Below are 14,056 nucleotides of genomic sequence, written 5' to 3' on the forward strand. Positions count from 1 at the left end.
ATGATCACTGATTCCCTGTTCTGCACAAGTGCCTCATCTTCTACCTTCCTGCAAGGGTAAAATCAAATCGACATTTCCCAGAGTTCCTATTAGATCGCTGGACTTCATGGAAGTTTCAGAGGTCGAGCAGGTGTGCTTCCTTCCATATCTTCATCATTTGCCCTCTTATGATCACTGATTCCCTGTTCTGCACAAGTGCCTCATCTTCTACCTTCCTGCAAGGGTAAAATCAACTCGACATTTCCCAGAGTTCCTATTAGATCGCTGGACTTCATGGAAGTTTCAGAGGTCGAGCAGGTGTGCTTCCTTCCATATCTTCATCATTTGCCCTCTTATGATCACTGATTCCCTGTTCTGCACAAGTGCCTCATCTTCTACCTTCCTGCAAGGGTAAAATCAACTCGACATTTCCCAGAGTTCCTATTTGATCGCTGGACTTCATGGAAGTTTCAGAGGTCGAGCAGGTGTGCTTCCTTCCATATCTTCATCATTTGCCCTCTTATGATCACTGATTCCCTGTTCTGCACAAGTGGCTCATCTTCTACCTTCCTGCAAGGGTAAAATCAACTCGACATTTCCCAGAACTCCTATTAGATCGCTGGACTTCATGGAAATTTCAGAGGTCGAGCAGGTGTGCTTCCTTCCATATCTTCATCATTTGCCCTCTTATGATCACTGATTCCCTGTTCTGCACAAGTGCCTCATCTTCTACCTTCCTGCAAGGGTAAAATCAACTCGACATTTCCCAGAGTTCCTATTAGATCGCTGACTTCATGGAATTTTCAGAGGTCGAGCAGGTGTGCTTCCTTCCATATCTTCATCATTTGCCCTCTTATGATCACTGATTCCCTGTTCTGCACAAGTGGCTCATCTTCTCCCTTCCTGCAAGGGTAAAATCAACTCGACATTTACCAGAGTTCCTATTAGATCGCTGGACTTCGTGGAAGTTTCAGAGGTCGAGCAGGTGTGCTTCCTTCCATATCTTCATCATTTGCCCTCTTATGATCACTGATTCCCTGTTCTGCACAAGTGCCTCATCTTCTACCTTCCTGCAAGGGTAAAATCAACTCGACATTTCCCAGAGTTCCTATTAGATCGCTGGACTTCATGGAAGTTTCAGAGGTCGAGCAGGTGTGCTTCCTTCCGTATCTTCATCATTTGCCCTCTTATGATCACTGATTTCCTGTTCTGCACAAGTGGCTCATCTTCTACCTTCCTGCAAGGGTAAAATCAACTGGACATTTCCCAGAGTTCCTATTATGTCGCTGGACTTCATGGAAGTTTCAGAGGTCGAGCAGGTGTGCTTCCTTCCATATCTTCATCATTTGCCCTCTTATGATCACTGATTCCCTGTTCTGCACAAGTGGCTCATCTTCTACCTTCCTGCAAGGGTAAAATCAACTCGACATTTCCCAGAGTTCCTAGTAGATCGCTGGACTTCATGGAAGTTTCAGAGGTCGAGCAGGTGTGCTTCCTTCCATATCTTCATCATTTGCCCTCTTATGATCACTGATTCCCTGTTCTGCACAAGTGCCTCATCTTCTACCTTCCTGCAAGGGTAAAATCAACTCGACATTTCCCAGAGTTCCTATTAGATCGCTGGACTTCATGGAAGTTTCAGAGGTCGAACAGGTGTGCTTCCTTCCATATCTTCATCATTTGCCCTCTTATGATCACTGATTCCCTGTTCTGCACAAGTGGCTCATCTTCTACCTTCCTGCAAGGGTAAAATCAACTCGACATTTCCCAGAGTTCCTATTAGATCGCTGGACTTCATGGAAGTTTCAGAGGTCGAGCAGGTGTGCTTCCTTCCATATCTTCATCATTTGCCCTCTGATGATCACTGATTCCCTGTTCTGCACAAGTGGCTCATCTTCTACCTTCCTGCAAGGGTAAAATCAACTCGACATTTCCCAGAGTTCCTATTAGATCGCTGGACTTCATGGAAGCTTCAGAGGTCGAGTAGGTGTGCTTCCTTCCATATCTTCATCATTTGCCCTCTTATGATCACTGATTCCCTGTTCTGCACAAGTGGCTCATCTTCTACCTTCCTGCAAGGGTAAAATCAACTCGACATTTCCCAGAGTTCCTATTAGATCGCTGGACTTCATGGAAGTTTCAGAGGTCGAGCAGGTGTGCTTCCTTCCATATCTTCATCATTTGCCCTCTTATGATCACTGATTCCCTGTTCTGCACAAATGGCTCATCTTCTACCTTCCTGCAAGGGTAAAATCAACTCGACATTTACCAGAGTTCCTATTAGATCGCTGGACTTCATGGAAGTTTCAGAGGTCGAGCAGGTGTGCTTCCTTCCATATCTTCATCATTTGCCCTCTTATGATCACTGATTCCCTGTTCTGCACAAGTGGCTCATCTTCTACCTTCCTGCAAGCGTAAAATCAACTCGACATTTACCAGAGATCCTATTAGATCGCTGGACTTCATGGAAGTTTCAGAGGTCGAGCAGGTTTGCTTCCTTCCATATCTTCATCATTTGCCTTCTTATGATCACTGATTCCCTGTTCTGCACAAGTGGCTCATCTTCTACCTTCCTGCAAGGGTAAAATCAACTCGACATTTCCCAGAGTTCCTATTAGATCGCTGGACTTCATGGAAGTTTCAGATGTCGAGCAGGTGTGCTTCCTTCCATATCTTCATCACTTGCCCTCTTATGATCACTGATTCCCTGTTCTGCACAAGTGCCTCATCTTCTACCTTCCTGCAAGGGTAAAATCAACTCGACATTTCCCAGAGTTCCTAGTAGATCGCTGGACTTCATGGAAGATTCAGAGGTCGAGCAGGTGTGCTTCCTTCCATATCTTCATCATTTGCCCTCTTATGATCACTGATTCCCTGTTCTGCACAAGTGCCTCATCTTCTACCTTCCTGCAAGGGTAAAATCATCTCGACATTTCCCAATGTTCCTATTAGATCGCTGGACTTCATGGAAGTTTCAGAGGTCGAGCAGGTGTGCTTCCTTCCATATCTTCATCATTTGCCCTCTTATGATCACTGATTCCCTGTTCTGCACAAGTGCCTCATCTTCTACCTTCCTGCAAGGGTAAAATCAACTCGACATTTCCCAGAGTTCCTATTAGATCGCTCGACTTCATGGAAGTTTCAGAGGTCGAGCAGGTGTGCTTCCTTCCATATCTTCATCATTTGCCCTCTTATGATCACTGATTCCCTGTTCTGCACAAGTGGCTCATCTTCTACCTTCCTGTAAGGGTAAAATCAACTCGACATTTCCCAGAGTTCCTATTAGATCGCTGGACTTCATGGAAGTTTCAGAGGTCGAGCAGGTGTGCTTCCTTCCATATCTTCATCATTTGCCCTCTTATGATCACTGATTCCCTGTTCTGCACAAGTGGCTCATCTTCTACCTTCCTGCAAGGGTAAAATCAACTCGACATTTCCCAGAGTTCCTATTAGATCGCTGGACTTCATGGAAGTTTCAGAGGTCGAGCAGGTGTGCTTCCTTCCATATCTTCATCATTTGCCCTCTTATGATCACTGATTCCCTGTTCTGCACAAGTGGCTCATCTTCTACCTTCCTGCAAGGGTAAAATCAACTCGACATTTCCCAGAGTTCCTATTAGATCGCTGGACTTCATGGAAGTTTCAGAGGTCGAGCAGGTGTGCTTCCTTCCATATCTTCATCATTTGCCCTCTTATGATCACTGATTCCCTGTTCTGCACAAATGGCTCATCTTCTACCTTCCTGCAAGGGTAAAATCAACTCGACATTTACCAGAGTTCCTATTAGATCGCTGGACTTCATGGAAGTTTCAGAGGTCGAGCAGGTGTGCTTCCTTCCATATCTTCATCATTTGCCCTCTTATGATCACTGATTCCCTGTTCTGCACAAGTGGCTCATCTTCTACCTTCCTGCAAGGGTAAAATCAACTCGACATTTCCCAGAGTTCCTATTAGATCGCTCGACTTCATGGAAGTTTCAGAGGTCGAGCAGGTGTGCTTCCTTCCATATCTTCATCATTTGCCCTCTTATGATCACTGATTCCCTGTTCTGCACAAGTGCCTCATCTTCTACCTTCCTGCAAGGGTAAAATCAACTCGACATTTCCCAGAGTTCCTATTAGATCGCTGGACTTCATGGAAGTTTCAGAGGTCGAGCAGGTGTGCTTCCTTCCATATCTTCATCATTTGCCCTCTTATGATCACTGATTCCCTGTTCTGCACAAATGGCTCATCTTCTACCTTCCTGCAAGGTAAAATCAACTCGACATTTCCCAGAGTTCCTATTAGATCGCTGGACTTCATGGAAGTTTCAGAGGTCGAGCAGGTGTGCTTCCTTCCATATCTTCATCATTTGCCCTCTTATGATCACTGATTTTCTGTTCTGCACATGTGCCTCATCTTCTACCTTCCTGCAAGGGTAAAATCATCTCGACATTTCCCAATGTTCCTATTAGATCGCTGGACTTCATGGAAGTTTCAGAGGTCGAGCAGGTGTGCTTCCTTCCATATCTTCATCATTTGCCCTCTTATGATCACTGATTCCCTGTTCTGCACAAGTGCCTCATCTTCTACCTTCCTGCAAGGGTAAAATCAACTCGACATTTCCCAGAGTTCCTATTAGATCGCTCGACTTCATGGAAGTTTCAGAGGTCGAGCAGGTGTGCTTCCTTCCATATCTTCATCATTTGCCCTCTTATGATCACTGATTCCCTGTTCTGCACAAGTGCCTCATCTTCTACCTTCCTGCAAGGGTAAAATCAACTCGACATTTCCCAGAGTTCCTATTAGATCGCTCGACTTCATGGAAGTTTCAGAGGTCGAGCAGGTGTGCTTCCTTCCATATCTTCATCATTTGCCCTCTTATGATCACTGATTCCCTGTTCTGCACAAGTGGCTCATCTTCTACCTTCCTGTAAGGGTAAAATCAACTCGACATTTCCCAGAGTTCCTATTAGATCGCTGGACTTCATGGAAGTTTCAGAGGTCGAGCAGGTGTGCTTCCTTCCATATCTTCATCATTTGCCCTCTTATGATCACTGATTCCCTGTTCTGCACAAGTGGCTCATCTTCTACCTTCCTGCAAGGGTAAAATCAACTCGACATTTCCCAGAGTTCCTATTAGATCGCTGGACTTCATGGAAGTTTCAGAGGTCGAGCAGGTGTGCTTCCTTCCATATCTTCATCATTTGCCCTCTTATGATCACTGATTCCCTGTTCTGCACAAGTGGCTCATCTTCTACCTTCCTGCAAGGGTAAAATCAACTCGACATTTCCCAGAGTTCCTATTAGATCGCTGGACTTCATGGAAGTTTCAGAGGTCGAGCAGGTGTGCTTCCTTCCATATCTTCATCATTTGCCCTCTTATGATCACTGATTCCCTGTTCTGCACAAATGGCTCATCTTCTACCTTCCTGCAAGGGTAAAATCAACTCGACATTTACCAGAGTTCCTATTAGATCGCTGGACTTCATGGAAGTTTCAGAGGTCGAGCAGGTGTGCTTCCTTCCATATCTTCATCATTTGCCCTCTTATGATCACTGATTCCCTGTTCTGCACAAGTGGCTCATCTTCTACCTTCCTGCAAGGGTAAAATCAACTCGACATTTCCCAGAGTTCCTATTAGATCGCTCGACTTCATGGAAGTTTCAGAGGTCGAGCAGGTGTGCTTCCTTCCATATCTTCATCATTTGCCCTCTTATGATCACTGATTCCCTGTTCTGCACAAGTGCCTCATCTTCTACCTTCCTGCAAGGGTAAAATCAACTCGACATTTCCCAGAGTTCCTATTAGATCGCTGGACTTCATGGAAGTTTCAGAGGTCGAGCAGGTGTGCTTCCTTCCATATCTTCATCATTTGCCCTCTTATGATCACTGATTCCCTGTTCTGCACAAATGGCTCATCTTCTACCTTCCTGCAAGGTAAAATCAACTCGACATTTCCCAGAGTTCCTATTAGATCGCTGGACTTCATGGAAGTTTCAGAGGTCGAGCAGGTGTGCTTCCTTCCATATCTTCATCATTTGCCCTCTTATGATCACTGATTTTCTGTTCTGCACATGTGCCTCATCTTCTACCTTCCTGCAAGGGTAAAATCATCTCGACATTTCCCAATGTTCCTATTAGATCGCTGGACTTCATGGAAGTTTCAGAGGTCGAGCAGGTGTGCTTCCTTCCATATCTTCATCATTTGCCCTCTTATGATCACTGATTCCCTGTTCTGCACAAGTGCCTCATCTTCTACCTTCCTGCAAGGGTAAAATCAACTCGACATTTCCCAGAGTTCCTATTAGATCGCTCGACTTCATGGAAGTTTCAGAGGTCGAGCAGGTGTGCTTCCTTCCATATCTTCATCATTTGCCCTCTTATGATCACTGATTCCCTGTTCTGCACAAGTGGCTCATCTTCTACCTCCCTGTAAGGGTAAAATCAACTCGACATTTCCCAGAGTTCCTATTAGATCGCTGGACTTCATGGAAGTTTCAGAGGTCGAGCAGGTGTGCTTCCTTCCATATCTTCATCATTTGCCCTCTTATGATCACTGATTCCCTGTTCTGCACAAGTGGCTCATCTTCTACCTTCCTGCAAGGGTAAAATCAACTCGACATTTCCCAGAGTTCCTATTAGATCGCTGACTTCATGGAAGTTTCAGAGGTCGAGCAGGTGTGCTTCCTTCCATATCTTCATCATTTGCCCTCTTATGATCACTGATTCCCTGTTCTGCACAAGTGGCTCATCTTCTACCTTCCTGCAAGGGTAAAATCAACTCGACATTTCCCAGAGTTCCTATTAGATCGCTGGACTTCATGGAAGCTTCAGAGGTCGAGTAGGTGTGCTTCCTTCCATATCTTCATCATTTGCCCTCTTATGATCACTGATTCCCTGTTCTGCACAAGTGGCTCATCTTCTACCTTCCTGCAAGGGTAAAATCAACTCGACATTTCCCAGAGTTCCTATTAGATCGCTGGACTTCATGGAAGTTTCAGAGGTCGAGCAGGTGTGCTTCCTTCCATATCTTCATCATTTGCCCTCTTATGATCACTGATTCCCTGTTCTGCACAAGTGGCTCATCTTCTACCTTCCTGCAAGGGTAAAATCAACTCGACATTTCCCAGAGTTCCTATTAGATCGCTGGACTTCATGGAAGTTTCAGAGGTCGAGCAGGTGTGCTTCCTTCCATATCTTCATCATTTGCCCTCTTATGATCACTGATTCCCTGTTCTGCACAAATGGCTCATCTTCTACCTTCCTGCAAGGGTAAAATCAACTCGACATTTACCAGAGTTCCTATTAGATCGCTGGACTTCATGGAAGTTTCAGAGGTCGAGCAGGTGTGCTTCCTTCCATATCTTCATCATTTGCCCTCTTATGATCACTGATTCCCTGTTCTGCACAAGTGGCTCATCTTCTACCTTCCTGCAAGCGTAAAATCAACTCGACATTTACCAGAGATCCTATTAGATCGCTGGACTTCATGGAAGTTTCAGAGGTCGAGCAGGTGTGCTTCCTTCCATATCTTCATCATTTGCCTTCTTATGATCACTGATTCCCTGTTCTGCACAAGTGGCTCATCTTCTACCTTCCTGCAAGGGTAAAATCAACTCGACATTTCCCAGAGTTCCTATTAGATCGCTGGACTTCATGGAAGTTTCAGATGTCGAGCAGGTGTGCTTCCTTCCATATCTTCATCACTTGCCCTCTTATGATCACTGATTCCCTGTTCTGCACAAGTGCCTCATCTTCTACCTTCCTGCAAGGGTAAAATCAACTCGACATTTCCCAGAGTTCCTTTTAGATCGCTGGACTTCATGGAAGTTTCAGAGGTCGAGCAGGTGTGCTTCCTTCCATATCTTCATCATTTGCCCTCTTATGATCACTGATTCCCTGTTCTGCACAAGTGCCTCATCTTCTACCTTCCTGCAAGGGTAAAATCATCTCGACATTTCCCAATGTTCCTATTAGATCGCTGGACTTCATGGAAGTTTCAGAGGTCGAGCAGGTGTGCTTCCTTCCATATCTTCATCATTTGCCCTCTTATGATCACTGATTCCCTGTTCTGCACAAGTGCCTCATCTTCTACCTTCCTGCAAGGGTAAAATCAACTCGACATTTCCCAGAGTTCCTATTAGATCGCTCGACTTCATGGAAGTTTCAGAGGTCGAGCAGGTGTGCTTCCTTCCATATCTTCATCATTTGCCCTCTTATGATCACTGATTCCCTGTTCTGCACAAGTGGCTCATCTTCTACCTTCCTGTAAGGGTAAAATCAACTCGACATTTCCCAGAGTTCCTATTAGATCGCTGGACTTCATGGAAGTTTCAGAGGTCGAGCAGGTGTGCTTCCTTCCATATCTTCATCATTTGCCCTCTTATGATCACTGATTCCCTGTTCTGCACAAGTGGCTCATCTTCTACCTTCCTGCAAGGGTAAAATCAACTCGACATTTCCCAGAGTTCCTATTAGATCGCTGGACTTCATGGAAGTTTCAGAGGTCGAGCAGGTGTGCTTCCTTCCATATCTTCATCATTTGCCCTCTTATGATCACTGATTCCCTGTTCTGCACAAGTGGCTCATCTTCTACCTTCCTGCAAGGGTAAAATCAACTCGACATTTCCCAGAGTTCCTATTAGATCGCTGGACTTCATGGAAGTTTCAGAGGTCGAGCAGGTGTGCTTCCTTCCATATCTTCATCATTTGCCCTCTTATGATCACTGATTCCCTGTTCTGCACAAATGGCTCATCTTCTACCTTCCTGCAAGGGTAAAATCAACTCGACATTTACCAGAGTTCCTATTAGATCGCTGGACTTCATGGAAGTTTCAGAGGTCGAGCAGGTGTGCTTCCTTCCATATCTTCATCATTTGCCCTCTTATGATCACTGATTCCCTGTTCTGCACAAGTGGCTCATCTTCTACCTTCCTGCAAGGGTAAAATCAACTCGACATTTCCCAGAGTTCCTATTAGATCGCTCGACTTCATGGAAGTTTCAGAGGTCGAGCAGGTGTGCTTCCTTCCATATCTTCATCATTTGCCCTCTTATGATCACTGATTCCCTGTTCTGCACAAGTGCCTCATCTTCTACCTTCCTGCAAGGGTAAAATCAACTCGACATTTCCCAGAGTTCCTATTAGATCGCTGGACTTCATGGAAGTTTCAGAGGTCGAGCAGGTGTGCTTCCTTCCATATCTTCATCATTTGCCCTCTTATGATCACTGATTCCCTGTTCTGCACAAATGGCTCATCTTCTACCTTCCTGCAAGGTAAAATCAACTCGACATTTCCCAGAGTTCCTATTAGATCGCTGGACTTCATGGAAGTTTCAGAGGTCGAGCAGGTGTGCTTCCTTCCATATCTTCATCATTTGCCCTCTTATGATCTCTGATTTTCTGTTCTGCACATGTGCCTCATCTTCTACCTTCCTGCAAGGGTAAAATCATCTCGACATTTCCCAATGTTCCTATTAGATCGCTGGACTTCATGGAAGTTTCAGAGGTCGAGCAGGTGTGCTTCCTTCCATATCTTCATCATTTGCCCTCTTATGATCACTGATTCCCTGTTCTGCACAAGTGCCTCATCTTCTACCTTCCTGCAAGGGTAAAATCAACTCGACATTTCCCAGAGTTCCTATTAGATCGCTCGACTTCATGGAAGTTTCAGAGGTCGAGCAGGTGTGCTTCCTTCCATATCTTCATCATTTGCCCTCTTATGATCACTGATTCCCTGTTCTGCACAAGTGGCTCATCTTCTACCTCCCTGTAAGGGTAAAATCAACTCGACATTTCCCAGAGTTCCTATTAGATCGCTGGACTTCATGGAAGTTTCAGAGGTCGAGCAGGTGTGCTTCCTTCCATATCTTCATCATTTGCCCTCTTATGATCACTGATTCCCTGTTCTGCACAAGTGGCTCATCTTCTACCTTCCTGCAAGGGTAAAATCAACTCGACATTTCCCAGAGTTCCTATTAGATCGCTGACTTCATGGAAGTTTCAGAGGTCGAGCAGGTGTGCTTCCTTCCATATCTTCATCATTTGCCCTCTTATGATCACTGATTCCCTGTTCTGCACAAGTGGCTCATCTTCTCCCTTCCTGCAAGGGTAAAATCAACTCGACATTTACCAGAGTTCCTATTAGATCGCTGGACTTCATGGAAGTTTCAGAGGTCGAGCAGGTGTGCTTCCTTCCATATCTTCATCATTTGCCCTCTTATGATCACTGATTCCCTGTTCTGCACAAGTGGCTCATCTTCTACCTTCCTGCAAGGGTAAAATCAACTCGACATTTCCCAGAGTTCCTATTAGATCGCTGGACTTCATGGAAGTTTCAGAGGTCGAGCAGGTGTGCTTCCTTCCATATCTTCATCATTTGCCCTCTTATGATCACTGATTCCCTGTTCTGCACAAGTGGCTCATCTTCTACCTTCCTGCAAGGGTAAAATCAACTCGACATTTCCCAGAGTTCCTATTAGATCGCTGGACTTCATGGAAGTTTCAGAGGTCGAGCAGGTGTGCTTCCTTCCATATCTTCATCATTTGCCCTCTTATGATCACTGATTTCCTGTTCTGCACAAGTGGCTCATCTTCTACCTTCCTGCAAGGGTAAAATCAACTGGACATTTCCCAGAGTTCCTATTATGTCGCTGGACTTCATGGAAGTTTCAGAGGTCGAGCAGGTGTGCTTCCTTCCATATCTTCATCATTTGCCCTCTTATGATCACTGATTCCCTGTTCTGCACAAGTGCCTCATCTTCTACCTTCCTGCAAGGGTAAAATCAACTCGATATTTCCCAGAGTTCCTAGTAGATCGCTGGACTTCATGGAAGTTTCAGAGGTCGAGCAGGTGTGCTTCCTTCCATATCTTCATCATTTGCCCTCTTATGATCACTGATTCCCTGTTCTGCACAAGTGCCTCATCTTCTACCTTCCTGCAAGGGTAAAATCAACTCGACATTTCCCAGAGTTCCTATTAGATCGCTGGACTTCATGGAAGTTTCAGAGGTCGAACAGGTGTGCTTCCTTCCATATCTTCATCATTTGCCCTCTTATGATCACTGATTCCCTGTTCTGCACAAGTGGCTCATCTTCTACCTTCCTGCAAGGGTAAAATCAACTCGACATTTCCCAGAGTTCCTATTAGATCGCTGGACTTCATGGAAGTTTCAGAGGTCGAGCAGGTGTGCTTCCTTCCATATCTTCATCATTTGCCCTCTTATGATCACTGATTCCCTGTTCTGCACAAGTGCCTCATCTTCTACCTTCCTGCAAGGGTAAAATCAACTCGACATTTCCCAGAGTTCCTATTAGATCGCTCGACTTCATGGAAGTTTCAGAGGTCGAGCAGGTGTGCTTCCTTCCATATCTTCATCATTTGCCCTCTTATGATCACTGATTCCCTGTTCTGCACAAGTGGCTCATCTTCTACCTCCCTGTAAGGGTAAAATCAACTCGACATTTCCCAGAGTTCCTATTAGATCGCTGGACTTCATGGAAGTTTCAGAGGTCGAGCAGGTGTGCTTCCTTCCATATCTTCATCATTTGCCCTCTTATGATCACTGATTCCCTGTTCTGCACAAGTGCCTCATCTTCTACCTTCCTGCAAGGGTAAAATCAACTCGACATTTCCCAGAGTTCCTATTAGATCGCTGACTTCATGGAAGTTTCAGAGGTCGAGCAGGTGTGCTTCCTTCCATATCTTCATCATTTGCCCTCTTATGATCACTGATTCCCTGTTCTGCACAAGTGGCTCATCTTCTCCCTTCCTGCAAGGGTAAAATCAACTCGACATTTACCAGAGTTCCTATTAGATCGCTGGACTTCATGGAAGTTTCAGGGGTCGAGCAGGTGTGCTTCCTTCCATATCTTCATCATTTGCCCTCTTATGATCACTGATTCCCTGTTCTGCACAAGTGGCTCATCTTCTACCTTCCTGCAAGGGTAAAATCAACTCGACATTTCCCAGAGTTCCTATTAGATCGCTGGACTTCATGGAAGTTTCAGAGGTCGAGCAGGTGTGCTTCCTTCCATATCTTCATCATTTGCCCTCTTATGATCACTGATTCCCTGTTCTGCACAAGTGGCTCATCTTCTACCTTCCTGCAAGGGTAAAATCAACTCGACATTTCCCAGAGTTCCTATTAGATCGCTGGACTTCATGGAAGTTTCAGAGGTCGAGCAGGTGTGCTTCCTTCCATATCTTCATCATTTGCCCTCTTATGATCACTGATTTCCTGTTCTGCACAAGTGGCTCATCTTCTACCTTCCTGCAAGGGTAAAATCAACTGGACATTTCCCAGAGTTCCTATTATGTCGCTGGACTTCATGGAAGTTTCAGAGGTCGAGCAGGTGTGCTTCCTTCCATATCTTCATCATTTGCCCTCTTATGATCACTGATTCCCTGTTCTGCACAAGTGCCTCATCTTCTACCTTCCTGCAAGGGTAAAATCAACTCCATATTTCCCAGAGTTCCTAGTAGATCGCTGGACTTCATGGAAGTTTCAGAGGTCGAGCAGGTGTGCTTCCTTCCATATCTTCATCATTTGCCCTCTTATGATCACTGATTCCCTGTTCTGCACAAGTGCCTCATCTTCTACCTTCCTGCAAGGGTAAAATCAACTCGACATTTCCCAGAGTTCCTATTAGATCGCTGGACTTCATGGAAGTTTCAGAGGTCGAACAGGTGTGCTTCCTTCCATATCTTCATCATTTGCCCTCTTATGATCACTGATTCCCTGTTCTGCACAAGTGGCTCATCTTCTACCTTCCTGCAAGGGTAAAATCAACTCGACATTTCCCAGAGTTCCTATTAGATCGCTGGACTTCATGGAAGTTTCAGAGGTCGAGCAGGTGTGCTTCCTTCCATATCTTCATCATTTGCCCTCTTATGATCACTGATTCCCTGTTCTGCACAAGTGCCTCATCTTCTACCTTCCTGCAAGGGTAAAATCAACTCGACATTTCCCAGAGTTCCTATTAGATCGCTGGACTTCATGGAAGTTTCAGAGGTCGAGCAGGTGTGCTTCCTTCCATATCTTCATCATTTGCCCTCTGATGATCACTGATTCCCTGTTCTGCACAAGTGGCTCATCTTCTACCTTCCTGCAAGGGTAAAATCAACTCGACATTTCCCAGAGTTCCTGTTAGATCGCTGGACTTCATGGAAGCTTCAGAGGTCGAGTAGGTGTGCTTCCTTCCATATCTTCATCATTTGCCCTCTTATGATCACTGATTCCCTGTTCTGCACAAGTGGCTCATCTTCTACCTTCCTGCAAGGGTAAAATCAACTCGACATTTCCCAGAGTTCCTATTAGATCGCTGGACTTCATGGAAGTTTCAGAGGTCGAGCAGGTGTGCTTCCTTCCATATCTTCATCATTTGCCCTCTTATGATCATTGATTCCCTGTTCTGCACAAGTGGCTCATCTTCTACCTTCCTGCAAGGGTAAAATCAACTCGACATTTCCCAGAGTTCCTATTAGATCGCTGGACTTCATGGAAGTTTCAGAGGTCGAGCAGGTGTCCTTCCTTCCATATCTTCATCATTTGCCCTCTTATGATCACTGATTCCCTGTTCTGCACAAGTGCCTCATCTTCTACCTTCCTGCAAGGGTAAAATCAACTCGACATTTCCCAGAGTTCCTATTAGATCGCTGGACTTCATGGAAGTTTCAGGGGTCGAGCAGGTGTGCTTCCTTCCATATCTTCATCATTTGCCCTCTTATGATCACTGATTCCCTGTTCTGCACAAGTGCCTCATCTTCTACCTTCCTGCAAGGGTAAAATCAACTCGACATTTCCCAGAGTTCCTATTAGATCGCAGGACTTCATGGAAGTTTCAGAGGTCGAGCAGGTGTGCTTCCTTCCATATCTTCATCATTTGCCCTCTTATGATCACTGATTCCGTGTTCTGCACAAATGGCTCATCTTCTACCTTCCTGCAAGGGTAAAATCAACTCGACATTTCCCAGAGTTCCTATTAGATCGCTGGACTTCATGGAAGTTTCAGAGGTCGAGCAGGTGTGCTTCCTTCCATATCTTCATCATTTGCCCTCTTATGATCACTGATTCCCTGTTCTGCACAAATGGCTC

Source organism: Schistocerca cancellata, chromosome 2 (genome assembly GCF_023864275.1).
Source record: "Schistocerca cancellata isolate TAMUIC-IGC-003103 chromosome 2, iqSchCanc2.1, whole genome shotgun sequence".
Taxonomy (NCBI): Eukaryota; Metazoa; Arthropoda; class Insecta; order Orthoptera; family Acrididae; genus Schistocerca; species Schistocerca cancellata.